Genomic DNA, 14243 nt, shown 5'->3' on the forward strand with positions numbered 1-14243 from the left:
CCCCCCCCCCCCCCACCCCACACACACAACCGCGTCCCTCTCCCACTTGTGCACGCACTCTCTCTCTCTCAAAAATAAATAAACTTAAAAAAAAAATTGATTTTTTTAAAACATTTTTTATTTTTGGATATGTTGACTGAATGTGCCAATGATTAGCATAGATTAGGGCCAGTAGGAAAGCAGTGGGTCTGAGTGGGTTGTTTTTGTTTTTTTTAATTTTTAAAAAATATTTATTTATTTTTGAGAGAGAAAGCATGAGCAGGAGAGGGGCAGAGAGAGATGGAGACACAATCCAAAGCAGGTTCTGGGCTCTGAGCTGCAGCACAGAGCCCGATGCGGGGCTCAAACCCATGGACCGTGAGATCATGACTTGAGCCAAAGTCAGACGCTCATCCCACTGAGCCACCCAGGTGACCCTGTTTGAGTGTTTTATCTTTGGTGATGAGGGGAGGTGGGGAGTGGAATCCATTTCTAGGTGTCAAAACCAGACTTCTAGTTCAAGCCATGTTGTAATCCTAATATATGATGAGTGTTTTCCACTGTTTCCCAGTGTTTTCCAGTTGAAAGCCATTTTGATGGTTTCTCTAACCTGCCCAAATATTTAAGTAGGCTACATTTTTATAAATCTGCCTTAGCAAATTTGTTTTTCTTCTGGGAGCCACATTGCTTAATTTTTCTAATCTTCAGGCATCAATCCCCAAATCTTACAAGGTTCAGGGCTTTTAATCAATAGTATATTTTCAGGGCTATTTTCTTTTTTGCTTTTAGAAAGAGTTGATATAGTTTTCTTTAGATGCTGTTCAAATAGTCTTTTCTTGCCTTTCCTTTTTATCTCTGTAATCTTTTTTTTTTTTTTAATGGTTATCCATTTAGTTTTGAGAGAGAGAGAGACAGAGACAGAGAGAGAATATCCCAAGCAGGTTCCGTGCTGTAGCGCAGACCCTGATGTGGGGCTCAATCTCACGAACCGTGAAATCATAACCTGAGCAGAAATCGAGAGTCAGATGCTGAACAGACTGAGTCACCCAGGCACCCCGTCCTTCCTTTCCTTTCCTTTCCTTTCCTTTCCTTTCCTTTCCTTTCCTTTCCTTTCCTTTCCTTTCTTCCTTCAAGACTGAGTGATATTGTCTCGTGTGTGTGTTTACATACTACAAATTCTTTATTCATTCATCCGTTGATAGACACTTAGATTGTTTCCATATCTTGTCTATTGTGAATAATGCTGCCATGAACGGGAGAGCACAGATCTTTCTTCGAGGTACTGATTGCATTTTCTTTGGGTGTTCGACGAGAAGAGGGATTGCTGGATCATATGGTAGTTCTATTTTTAGTTTTTGAGCAACCTCTGTACTGTTGTCCTTAGTGGCTGTAACAATTAACCTTCTTACCAACAGTGTGTAAGAATTCCCTTTTCTCCACATCCTCACCAACTCTTGTTATCTTGGCTTTTTGATCACAGTCATCTTAATAGGTGTGAAGCAGTATCTCATTGTGGTTTTGATTTGCATTTCCCTGACGATTAGTGATGTTGAGCACCTTTTCATATACATATTGGCCATCTATATGTCTTCTTTTTCTTTTTTTCAAATTTTATTTAAATTTTAGTTAGTTGATGTATAGTATAATACTAGATTCAGGAGTAGAATTCAGTGACTCATCACTTACAACCCAGTGCTTATTGTTACAAGTGCCCTCCTTTGTACCCACCACCCATCTAACCCATCCCCCACCTACCTCCCTCCATCAACCCTGTGTTCTCCATTGTTAAGAGTCTCTTGTGGTTTGTTTCCCTTTCTTCTCTTCTCACCCCCTTTCCATATGTTCATCTGTTTTGTTTCTTAAATTCCGCAGATGAGTGAAATCATATGGTATTTGTCTTTTCTCTGACTGACTTTTTCGCTTAGCATAATACACTCTAGCTCCATCCACGTTGTTGCAAATGGCAAGATTTCATTCTTTTTGATAGCTGAGTAATATTCCTGTGTGTGTGTGTGTGTGTGTGTGTGTGTATCTACCACTTTTTTTTAAATTTTTTTTCAATATATGAACTTTATTGTCAAATTGGTTTCCATACAACACCCAGTGCTCATCCCAAAAGGTGCCCTCCTCAATACCCATCACCCACCCTCCCCTCCCTCCCACCCCCCATCAACCCTCAGTTTGTTCTCAGTTTTTAACAGTCTCCTATGCTTTGGCTCTCTCCCACTCTAACCTCTTTTTTTTTTTTTTTTCCTTCCCCTCCCCCATGGGTTTCTGTTACGTTTCTCAGGATCCACATAAGAGTGAAACCATATGATATCTGTCTTTCTCTGTATGGCTTATTTCACTTAGCATCACACTCTCCAGTTCCATCCACGTTGCTACAAAAGGCCATATTTCATTCTTTCTCATTGCCACATAGTATTCCATTGTGTATATAAACCACAATTTCTTTATCCATGCATCAGTTGATGGACATTTAGGCTCTTTCCATAATTTGGCTATTGTTGAGAGTGCTGCTATAAACATTGGGGTACAGGTGCCCCTATGCATCAGCACTCCTGTATCCCTTGGGTAAATTCCTAGCAGTGCTATTGGTGGGTCATATGGTAGGTCTATTTTTAATTTTCTGAGGAACCTCCACACTGCTTTCCAGAGCGGCTGCACCAATTTGCATTCCCACCAACAGTGCAAGAGGGTTCCCGTTTCTCCACATCCTCTCCAGCATCTATAGTCTCCTGATTTGTTCATTTTGGCCACTCTGACTGGCATGAGGTGATATCTGAGTGTGGTTTTGATTTGTATTTTCCTGATAAGGAGCGACGTTGAACATCTTTTCATGTGCCTGTTGGCCATCCGGATGTCTTCTTTAGAGAAGTGTCTATTCATGTTTTCTGCCTATTTCTTCACTGGGTTATTTGTTTTTCGGGTGTGGAGTTTGGTGAGCTCTTTATAGATTTTTGGATACTAGCCCTTTGTCTGATATGTCATTTGCAAATATCTTTTCCCATTCCGTTGGTTGCCTTTTAGTTTTGTTGGTTGTTTCCTTTGCTGTGCAGAAACTTTTTATCTTCATAAGGTCCCAGTAATTCATTTTTGCTTTTAATTCCCTTGCCTTTGGGGATGTGTCGAGTAAGAGATTGCTACGGCTGAGGTCAGAGAGGTCTTTTCCTGCTTTCTCCTCTAGGGTTTGGATGGTTTCCTGTCTCACATTCAGGTCCTTTATCCATTTTGAGTTTATTTTTGTGAATGGTGTGAGAAAGTGGTCTAGTTTCAACCTTCTGCATGTTGCTGCCCAGTTCTCCCAGCACCATTTGTTAAAGAGACTGTCTTTTTTCCATTGGATGTTCTTTCCTGCTTTGTCAAAGATGAGTTGGCCATACGTTTGTGGGTCTAGTTCTGGGATTTCTATTCTATTCCATTGGTCTATGTGTCTGTTTTTGTGCCAATACCATGCTGTCTTGATGATGACAGCTTTGTAGTAGAGGCTAAAGTCTGGGATTGTGATGCCTCCTGCTTTGGTCTTCTTCAAAATTACTTTGGCTATTCGGGGCCTTTTGTGGTTCCATATAAATTTTAGGATGGCTTGTTCTAGTTTCGAGAAGAATGCTGGTGCAATTTTGATTGGGATTGCATTGAATGTGTAGATAGCTTTGGGTAGTATTGACATTTTGACAATATTTATTCTTCCAATCCATGAGCAGGGAATGTCTTTCCATTTCTTTATATCTTCTTCAATTACCTTCTTTATCCATTTATCAGTTGATAGACATTTGGGCTCTTTCCATAATTTGGCTATTGTTGATAATGCTACTATAAACATTGGAGTACATGTACCCCTTTGAATCAGTATTTTTGTATCCTTTGGGTAAATGCCTAGTAGTGCAATTGCTAGATCGTAGGGTAGTTCTATTTTTAACTTTGAGGAACCTCCATACTGTTTTCCAGAATGGCTGCACCAGTTTGCATTTCCATCAACAGTGTAAGGGGGTTTCCCTTTCTCCACATCCTTGCCAACATCTGTTATTTACTGTGTTGTTAATTTTAGCCATTCTGACAGGTGTGAGGTGGTATCTCATTGTGGTTTTGATTTGTATTTCCCTGATGTGTTTGTCTTCTTTAGAAAAATGTCTTTTCACGTCCTTTGCCCTGAATCTTGATTCTTCAAAATCCTGATGGCTTTTATGGGCTTCTGACTCCCAGTACAGTGGCTCTGGAGTGTCATGAAATATGTTTGCTTTAAAAAAATGTCTTTTAATTTTAATTAACCTTATTTTGGAATAATAATAGGTTCATAGAAAACTTGCAAAGATAGTACAGAGTTCCCACATACCCTTCTCCTAGCGTCTCCTAATGTTATAACATCTTATATAACGGTGCCACCTTTGTCAAAACTAAGATTAATATTTGCACATTACTATTAATCAAACTTCAAACTTTATTCTGATTTCACTGGTTTCTCCACTCATGTCTGTGTTCCAGGAGTCAGTCCAGGGTGCCATATTGCAGGCACCTGCAGTAGGCACATACTTAGTGTAGTTCAGCCAATGAGGGGCATCTTCATGTCCCTCAAGGATTGGTAGTGCGTTTTCCTGGAGGTTCTGTCGCATCCCTGACAATGCAGAGAGACACGGTATTCACTGAGCTTCTCCTACGAGATTTCCCTGTTAGGGAAGTTCACTGAGTTTCCCTTGCAGAATTTTTTTAAACCAACCTCTGATCCCTGCATATTTGCAATCAACTTGGGGTTGTGTGATTGAAAACATTGCTGGGCTCCATGATCTTTGGGCTACTTTCCAACTAGGTAACTCTAACAGAAATTATGTCTTTGTCCAGTCCCGGTTTTTCCACAAATGCATGTTGAGTGACTTTCATTAAGCAAAACCCTTGAAGCCGAGTTTATGGTTGCTGTTTCAATGCCTTGTGGTTCCAGGGTATTAAATATCTGTACTTTTCACACACAAGGTTGTCCCTTGATGAAAGTAACATTAGCCTTTCTGCTGCCTCACCCCTAATTCTTCTTTTTCTTGTCGTAACCAATGAAAGGAAGTACTGCTTAACACAGCAGGTAATAATCTTCTAAAACTCATCATCTCAAGAGGTGGTCCTGGCAGGATATATGAATGTAGTTTAAGAAGGGTCTGGACAAATTTATGAATGACAGAATCAGGAGTGGCTGCTGAGGGGAACTAGGACATGCCTCAGCTTTCACACTGAAGTCAGACGGAACATCTGCGTCCCCCTGGGTCCAGCCTCTTAGGGTTGCTCTGGGCAACAGTACACGAACCAGGAACCTGACCCAGTTCAGGAACGTATTCTCTCAGCAAGTCAAAAGCTTTGTGATGCGTTACTGCCCCGTGAAGGTCCCCAGGTGCCCATTACCCTGATGTTTCATTCCCACCTTTGTGCGATCAGATGTCAGCTTGTGTTTTCAGCTGCTTATTATTATCATCATTATTTCAAGGTGGCTTTCCAAGTTCCAGTAGGAGACTTCTTAAGTATACTGGCTGCCCTGGACTTTGCAATTCCAGTGATGTTTCCAGTATTGGGCAAGAGTCTGGTGGTACCCAGCCTGATATTTTCTGAGCTTCTGGAATGCTGAGGTCAGAGGGCCTCTTTCATTCATGCCTTCGGGGTTACGCCTCCATTTCCTGGCATCATACACTTGCTCCTGTTAGTGGGGAAGTTTTGCTGCCTGGTGTGCTTTTCTAGTCACATCTGGACATAGTGATGTTATTGGAACCGGCATGCTTGTCCCTTTCGTCCAACACCGTTATGTCCTGACAGTGGGGAATGCGAAATGCGAACATGGATTGTGGAAATATCCTGGAACGTCTGTGGCTAATGCTCAGACGTTGTCTGTTACTTACGACACAGTCTTCTTCTAAATTATGTTCTTTTCACTATTCTCAGAAAGACCTAGCTCTTGCAAAATGATTGTGAGTTTTCAGGTCCTTACCATTTGTTAGCAGAGGGTACATTTCACTTCCACTGGTAGTGAGTGACTCGGTGGTGTTCCCATGCTGTGTAGGTCTCTTTTTTGTCATTGATGATCATTGTGCACTACCAGGCCCTGAATGGCCATCATAAAACCACAAATGCACAGTCCTGTGGTTGTTCAATAAACCTGGGGCATGATGGCCTTTGGTTTAAAGGAAAGGGATCTTGTGGCTTTGTGTCATCAGGTGAAATCTTTACATACTGTTCTATGCAGAAATAAGCACCATATAACTCACTGGGCATTTTACTCCAGTCCTTAATATGGTAGGAAGTATTGGTTAAGTAGCCAACTAGCTGTTTAAATACATGACACTGTATGACTTTGAAACAGTTCTGTCAGAGGTAAGGATTATTATGCCCATATTACAGATGTGGACACTATGTTAACTTGTCTCAGGTCACATAGTGAGAGGATCGGGATTTGGATCGAGGTCTGCGTGACTCTAGAGCCCGTGCTCTTTCTACAGAACCAGGCATGCCTTGGTGTAGATCATTGTTGTTAGTAATAGTGTTTGTGGTGATGACAAATAATAAACCATGTCACACTAGGGGTGGTTTAGTCTCTGCATCTATTTAGCACATCTGGAATTCTTGAATCTACAGGATTCGTCATGATGTCGAGTGTCTGCCTTCTTCCTCATTGCGCTAAGCGTAGCTCTGTTGATGGACAAATTTGGATATGGTCTTGCCTTCAGGGAAATTATAGTCTAAGCTTCAGGTCTGCTTACATCTGTTCCTGTAAAATTGCTGTAGCTCGAAATCATAGAAAGATTAATGCTTAGTGGGTCACTCATTGGCTTACCGAACCACAAGTGCCTGATTTTAAACAAAATATGGACTATGAGCTGGTGACCCCTTCCCTACATATGGCATCCTGTTCTTCCTGTTAATCTGTTAACCTCTCCAAGCTTCACGTCTGGCCTGGGAAAGGACAGTATTGGATTTAAGACCCACTTCCAAAATTGGGGTTTATAGTCTTGGGATGAATTGACACGACCCAACTCATATTTCCTGGTTATTAGAACAGGGTTTCTCCAGGAACCCTCTTGCACTGTTGGTAGGAATGCAAACTCGTGCAGCCGCTCTGGAAAGCAGTGTGGAGGTTCCTCAAAAAATTAAAAATAGACCTACCCTATGACCCAGCAATAGCACGGCTAGGAATTTACCCAAGGGATACAGGAGTGCTGATGCATAGGGGCACTTGTACCCCAATGTTTATAGCAGCACTTTCAACAATAGCCAAATTATGGAAAGAGCCTAAATGTCCATCAACTGGCAAATGGACAACGAAGATGTGGTTTATATATACAATGGAATACTACTTGGCAATGAGAAAGAATGAAATCTGGCCATTTGTAGCAATGTGGATAGAACTGGAGAGTGTTATGCTAAGTGAAATAAGTCAGGCAGAGAAAGACAGATACCATATGTTTTCACTCATATGTGGATTCTGAGAAACTCAACAGAAGACCAGGGGGGAGGGGAAGAGGGGAAAAAAAAGTTACAGAGAGGGAAGGAGGCAAACCATAAGAGACTCTTAAATACTGAGAACAAACTGAGGGTTGATGGGGGGTGGGGAAAGTGGGTGATGGGCATTGAGGAGGGCACCTGTTGGGATGAGCACCGGGTGTTGTATGGAAACCAATTTGACAATAAATTTCATTAAAAAAAAACCAAAAACCAAAACCCAGGGTTTCTCAACCTTGGCACTGGTGACACATGGGACCAGATAATTGTGATGGGGCTGTTGTGTGAGTGCAGGATATTCAGCAGCACCCCCTGGCCTTTACTCCCATACATGCCAGAAGCACCCTCCCCCATGCAGTTTGTGATAACCAAATAGGTCTCCAGACATTGCCCAGTGTCCACTGGGGGCCACAGCCGCCCCTGATTGAGAACCACTGATATGGAAGGATCGGCCAGGTTTTTACCAGGAGAGAAAATATTGCAGTAATCAGAATCACTCATGACTGCCATTGCTAACAAGCAGTGGAACCGTAGTCCAGACTGTGGTTCACTTGTTGTTGTGTGGAGTGTGGTCTGTGGACGAGCAGCATTGGCATCACCTGGGAGCTTGTTAGAGATGCAGAGACTCAGGCCCCTCTAGATCTGCTGAATCAGAGGCTGCACTTTAATAAGATCCCCAGAAATAAGATTCCTGTGCATATTAGCATTTGCAAAGCCCTGCAAGAGGAGAAAATTCATTCTGTCAGCCTTAGGGTTTCTCGTTCATCTTTGTGGGGTCTTTCATTTTGTCCTCTGGGCCTGGGAGAAGGGAAGACTGCTTTTTGGTTGAGGACTTCCATGGGTGGATGGAACTGCTTAGAAATGCTGGGTTTTAGGCTCTGCTTTTGAGGGATTTAAAGCTTTTTTCTCAGATGGACTTTACAACCTTCCTATCTTTCAAGATGGTGGCTTGACTTAATCTCCACCTGCTGATAGCAAATAGGTGGTTGTAAAAAGGCATTTTTGTGCCTTCTACTCCACATCCTCCACCCAGCTTACTATTGTTCCTTTTTTATTAAAAAAAATTTTTTTAATGTTTATTTTTGAGAGAGAAAGAGAGAGCACAAACAGGGAAGGGGCAGAGAGAGAGAGGGAGACACAGAATCCAAAGCAGGTTCCAGGCTCTGAGCTGTCAGCATAGAACCAAACGCAGGGCTCGAACTCACGAACTGCGAGATCATGACCTGAGCTGAAGTCAGATGCTTCACTGACTGAGCCACCCAGGTGCCCCCCATATTTACTTTTAATTAAAGATGGACTAAGTTTTCTTCATTAACTTTTTAGATGTGTATTATATTGCCATGCTGTTTATTAAGCACCTAGTATGTGCCAGGGGCTCTGCAAAGCACATTCTGCATATTATTGTCCCATTTACTTGCTACAGCTCTATGAGATGGGTGGTATGATTAGTCCCACCGTTCAGATGAGGACCTTGAGGCCTGAGGAGATGAAGCCACTTGGCAAAGGTCACAGAGCGAGTAGTTGGCAGAAGTCAAATTCGGGTCTCTCAGACTCCCAAGTTCTCTTTGCTTGTATTTATTTGAAAAAGTTGTATAGTTTGTGGTAAAAAAAAAAAAAAAAAAAAAATTCAAGTAACACAGAAGGTTAAACAGTGAAAATTGTCTCCTTCTCACCCTGTGCCCATTGCGTCTCCCTAAAGTGAACCACAATTGTCAGCTTCTTATGTAACTTCCCAGAATATTCTGTACTCACGTAAACACCAGTGTGGCCTATACCCTTAACAACATCGCTATACTGTCTCCCAAGAAATCAGGAGTTTTTATTGTCAGGTGATTTTCCTGCATCATTGATGCAAATGAAGAGATCTTCATAAAACCCCTATTTATCCTTTGAATTGGCCGCTCTGGCATTGATTTATGATGAACAGTGTTCTTTTCTTCACAAATGAAAGCCCCTTATGGTTTTAACATGAATATTTCATTTATTTATTTTAGTGTTCTGCTTTTAGAACAGCATTATCTCAATGGCTTGTGGTGTGTGTGTGTGTGTGTGTGTGTGTGTGTGTGTGTGTGTTGGTTTGTTTTGGGTCTTTTTCAGGTTTGCTTGTTTTGGGTTCCTACCATTCGAGCAGGTTTCTGTCCATGCTTTGTTTTCAGAGCTAGTTCGAGGAGGTTGGTAGATGTGCTCCTATATTCACCTTGGTTGCCCCTCAAGTGTATCTCCCTGTTGGACAGCCGCCCAGTCGCTTCAGGGGCAGGAGGAAGTGAGGAAGGGGAGCTGGACTGTTTAGGGGATCAGCCTGCGAGAGAGGAGGGTAGAAAGAGGGAGGATGCTATAGTAGTGATGGCAGGAACTCAACTCACTAGACCAGGAGCATGTGGGCACCTGCTTCTCCAACATAAACAAGGAATAATGAAGACATGTAGTCAGTAGCTGTTACAGGCTTATGGGCTATACAGGCAAATATTTATGTCTCTCTTGGGGATTGTTCTGTTTTTAGAAAGCAAGTTATTGATAGGAGAAAATAGGCTAAGAAGAGCTAACTGCTTATAAATTAGGATTATGGGATTTCCCTGCTCTAGTCTGAATTTAGAAGCTACATCCAGAAATGTTAAAAATATGCAGTATTTCACTTTATTCCAAGATAAGTTGAGATGGCTTATTTTAGAGATAATTGCAATATCAAAAGGATAAAAATAAATAAATGTAGGAATCTGGCTGAAGGAAATAGCACAGTAAAGAAATCAAGTCAGAGATAAAGGTAAAAACAAACAAGTTCTGGTCAAGTTGCTGGACAAGGACAGATTTGGGACTCTTAGCCTCCTAGTGGCCAGAACAAAAAGGAAAATGGGAACAGTTACAGTTGACCCTTGGGCAGCATGGGGGTTAGGGGTGCTGACCCCTACATAGTCAAAAAGCTGCATATAACTTAAGACTCCCCCAAAACTTCTTTTGTTTAATGTTTATTTATTTTTGAGAGAGAGAGCGAGAGCGTGAGCAGGGGAGGGTGGAGAGAGAGGGAGACACAGAATCTGAAGCAGGCTCCAGGCTCTGAGCTGCCAGCATAGAGCCTGTCGCCTGGCTTGAACCCACAAACCGTGAGATCGTGACCTGAGCCAAAGTCCAACGCTTAACTGACTGAGCCACCCAGGTGCCCCTCCCCCAAAACTTCTAATAGCCTACTGTCAGCGAGATACCTTACTGATGATGTAAATAGTTGAATAACACATATTTTGTAATGTGTATTACATACTATATTCTTACTATATTCTTAAAGTAAGCTGGGGAAAAGAACATGTTATTAAGAAATCATAAGAGAAAATACATTTACAGTACTGTGCTTTATTTATTGAAAAAAATTTGTGTATAAGTAGACCTCTGCAGTTCAAACCTGTGTTGCTCAAGGGTCAACTGTATGAGAGTCTCAGTCCCATGAGAGAAAAATCCAAAATGGTTTGCTCAGAAGAGACTTGATTTTCTGGATACTGAGCCCTGAGGAATTTCATCATTGGCTTCCTCATAAGTGAGACTTCCTTGTGACATGGTAGACCTCACCCCTCCCATACGTGCTCTGGGGATTTCTCTATGACTGCTGCTGCTTCTTTTTTTATTTATGTTTATTTATTTTTGAGAGAGAGAGGGAGAGGCAGAGAAAGAGGGAGACAGAGGATCCCAAGCAGGCTCTGCACTGATGGCTCCCCTCTGCGACACGGGGCTTGAACCCATAAACTGTGAGATCATGACTTGAGCCGAAATCAAGAGTTGGACGCTCAGCTGTCTGAGCCACCCAGGTGTTCCCCTATGACTGCTTCTTATAGTGTCTCTTAGTGCAATCCAACAGTGCAATGCTAAATTTCAGTTCAGTAAAATCACTTCCAAATGAGGTAAATTAATGCCTTTCCTGGGAGAGGCGAGGAATAGGTTTTTTTGGAAAGCCCATAAATTGGAGTCTTCAATCCTTAAATTCTCACCCAAAAACCTTCTACAACCAATCAAACATGGAAATCATTTGGCCAAAGATTCAAAAATGATATTAAACATCTGGGACTATATTCAGCAGCCAATTTTTGAGTCAATTCTGTGACGCGTGGCGATTGCATTTATGCTTATTTTCTGAGTGTGAAGTTTGGATAGAACTAAAGAGGGTGGTTGGCAGGAGTCAAAAGAGGTTACAACCAAAGGACAAAGAGTAGGAGGTCCAGGTGGTCCACAACCAAGGGTTTGGAAACGATTTTCAGTGTCTCACCTCATAGAAAATAAATGTGGCCAACCCTGTTACTCCCTGGTGGTGGAAAGAAAAGGATTATATTCATCTCACAGCACTGGCAGTTTGGGGTCTAAGACCCACCCTTCCTGTTCTTCAGACTCTGGCTAACAAAGGACACACACAAGGAACCGATAGCCAGCTAGGGATGGAAATATCCACGTTTGTCTTGGCAAGGCAAGTGCTTGATAACCTTTGATGCAGGGCTGCAGGAAATTTACCCACCCTCCCAGAGAAGAGTGGCAATTTTTTTAAATTGAAAAAAATACACACACATATACATGTGTATACATGCCATTGACTTGATGAAGAAGTTAGGTCATTGTCTTACCTATTTGTCTCTGATTCCTCAGTAAGGGATGATGGTGGTACTTATTCTTTCAGCCCTTATAAACTGTAAGGTAGCTCTAAAAGCTAAAAATAGATTCAGATTTGACTTTTCTGGCAAGAATATCCAGTAGAGGGGCTTCTCCTGGCCTAAGATGGGACAATATGAGCACCAAAAAGACTGCAGTGGCTTGAAACGCATCAAATATGTAACAGTTTATGAGTTCATAATGATAACTTGAAATCTCACTGGTCACTTCTAGCACTTGTTGCTAAGGGCCCCCAAGTCATTACTTTGGATGTTGCTAAATATAGAAAGAACCAAGCATTTGTTCTGCCTTCCTATTTGAACTATATTTCAGGGTAATCAAATCGTTGATGTGCTAATAAATGCAGAAGGAATGATGAAATTAGAAAACCACCATTCTGCAGCCCTTAATGAAATAATGGCTGTAGGCAATGCTCATCAATGGTTGCTGAAACCTTTAAGTGAAAGATTGGCGGGGAGGACCTTTATGGTGGAGGGATCAGGCTGATGTCATCAGAACCCATGGATCATTCTGAACATCAGAAGGCGGGAGACAAGCGGACATTGTATGCCCTCTAATGTCATGCATTAAGTAGACAGTACATCCAGAATACCAGGAGGTATTCCTGCCAAAAGAATTGAATATGAACGTACAGAAGGCCCTAAGTTGAACTTCCAGTTTATAGGAAACATGAGAGACAGAGAAACATGTTAAATGATGTCTCAAGTTTACACTGAAACCAAGTTCAGAATGTGGGAAATTCTACAGAGACACGTGATCCAGTTTCTTAGACCAATAAATGGCATTAAAAAAAATTCAGTGCTATAGATTAAGAGACATACCAACCAAATCAGTTTGTGAACCTTGGTTGGATCTTGATTCAAGTGAAAAACCAACTGTAAAGAGACATTTTTGGGATAACTGGAGAAATTGAACACAAACGTGTTGTTAGATAATGTTCCGGAGGTATCGTGGTTTTGTTGGGTGTGATGAAGGTATTGTAACAGTATTTTGGACGTCCTTATCTGTTAGAGCAGTGGTTCTCAACTGGGGGTGATTTTGCCCCCCACGGGACATTTGTCAATGGCTGGAGACATTTTTGGTTGTCATGACTTGAGGTGCTGTTGGCATCTGGTGGGAAGAGGTCAGGGATAACTGCTAAATGCCCTCCAATACACGACAGCCCCCTACAACAAAGCATTGTTCACTCCCACATGTCACTAGTGCCCCAGTTGAGAAACCCCATGTTAGAGATATCTACTGCAGTAGTTATGGGTGACATGATACCCTGTCCGGGGTTTTCTTTTAATAATCAACAAACGTGCAAACAAGACAGGGATGGGGTGGAATGGAATGGGAGTTGCTCGTTGTTGAACTTGGGTGAGGGGCATGTGGGAGTGCATTGTACTACCTTACTACTTTTGTGCCTGTGAAGATTTTCATAGTATTTAAAAATAAATTTTAAAATATTGGAGAAAAGGATACTACAGCGGTCTTGAGGGCGGCAGAGAATGAGTGCTATCTGATGTGTTGTTGGGTATAGGTAATTCAAGGGGGAAGATGCTAGAAGGGAACATTGTTGGGCACTAGAGTGATCGGGTCCTAGGGAATGGAAGCTGAGGGATGAGCTCCTTCATTGTTTGTTTATGTTCTGGGAGTCTCTACCTGGGCCCCAGACTGGCTCTATCCAGACCCACGCTGGCAGGGAAACGCAGTCCTAACTAGTTGCGGTTTGAAAGGATTCTCTCTTTGGAGCATTTCCAGCCTGAGTAGGTATTTTGCAGGTTTGCTGAGTACCTAGACCCAGAGAGCAGGGGGCAAACAAGTTAAAGCTACAATGTTAGAAGTCTGGTTGAAGTGTGATGCAGAATTGAGAGAAGGCATCTCTTAAAGCATTCTCTCAAAGCAAATCCATTATTCAAAGTTCTTTACCAAAAACTTGATGTTAAGCAGCCTGGTAGGAACATGGCTTTTGAGAATAGTGAGATTCGGACAGAGCCCACAACTCCATCGAGACCTGGAATCTGCCACCAGAGAGGGAATCTGCTTAGCTGTTGGCAGCCAGACCTTGAGATTGAGCGATTGATGCGTGCTTGAATAATGCTAACTTCCTTATTCATCTCCTTTGAAGACACCATTGTAAAAACTGATCACCAGCCAAATCAGCATTACCTTAA

General features: G+C 42.1%; 1 protein-coding gene across 5 annotated transcripts in view; it reads left to right on the plus strand.

The window, feature by feature from the left end:
* CIT (citron rho-interacting serine/threonine kinase) overlaps window positions 1–14243 on the plus strand; it is a 159550-nt gene that overhangs the window by 39420 nt on the left and 105887 nt on the right. The window lies entirely within an intron of this gene.

This window comes from Panthera uncia (assembly GCF_023721935.1).
Source record: "Panthera uncia isolate 11264 chromosome D3 unlocalized genomic scaffold, Puncia_PCG_1.0 HiC_scaffold_8, whole genome shotgun sequence".
Lineage (NCBI taxonomy): Eukaryota > Metazoa > Chordata > Mammalia > Carnivora > Felidae > Panthera > Panthera uncia.